Source organism: Sinocyclocheilus grahami, unplaced genomic scaffold (genome assembly GCF_001515645.1).
Source record: "Sinocyclocheilus grahami isolate Dianchi unplaced genomic scaffold, SAMN03320097.WGS_v1.1 scaffold636.1, whole genome shotgun sequence".
In the NCBI taxonomy this organism is placed as follows: Eukaryota; Metazoa; Chordata; class Actinopteri; order Cypriniformes; family Cyprinidae; genus Sinocyclocheilus; species Sinocyclocheilus grahami.
The window spans coordinates 310,541-311,150 of NW_015505815.1; the positions used below are offsets into that span (position 1 = coordinate 310,541).

Genomic DNA, 610 nt, shown 5'->3' on the forward strand with positions numbered 1-610 from the left:
TTTTTTTTTACTGTTTAAATAGATACCTTGAAAATTAAATATAACACTTTGTGCATTGCTTTTATGTTACTGGCTCTTCAGTTTGACTGTGAGCAGTTCCAACTGGCTTTTATTACTTATTCATATAGTCAGGGCTCGAATTGAGGGGGGATGCATGGGGATGGCATCCCCCTTGTTGAAGAAAATGACAAAAAGCATCCCCTCTGCAAAACCATCATCCCTCCTACCATGTTGTGTATTATGTAAAACTTATCATGCAAATGAAATGGTAAAATTCTCTAAATTTTCAAACAGAATGCAATACTGTAATGAGCTGCACACAAGTTGAAGCAAGTTTTTGTCATTTTTTGTGCAAAATGGTTCAAGCGCTACTTTTGAAGTTCTTTAAAAAGAGGACTACTGTACAGAAGGGATGATATTTCTTTGATTAGAGTTTAAAGACCTTCCCCTGACATAATGTTATTATAATGTTATATACTGAGAGATGACATTGTCACTGACTCTGCAAAAAACAAACAAAAACACGTCTTGAGAGTCCAAAAGCATGAAAAAGCATGATGAGCCTATTAGAATGCAGTTAGAATGCCCTTATAACTTATTTTTTCACACA

The 610-nt window shown here is 34.8% G+C and overlaps 1 protein-coding gene across 1 annotated transcript in view; it reads right to left on the reverse strand.

The window, feature by feature from the left end:
* The window catches only part of LOC107558206 (neurexin-1a-like), a 157,154-nt gene that overhangs the window by 19,155 nt on the left and 137,389 nt on the right, over positions 1-610 (reverse strand). The gene's annotated exons all lie outside the window — the stretch shown is intronic.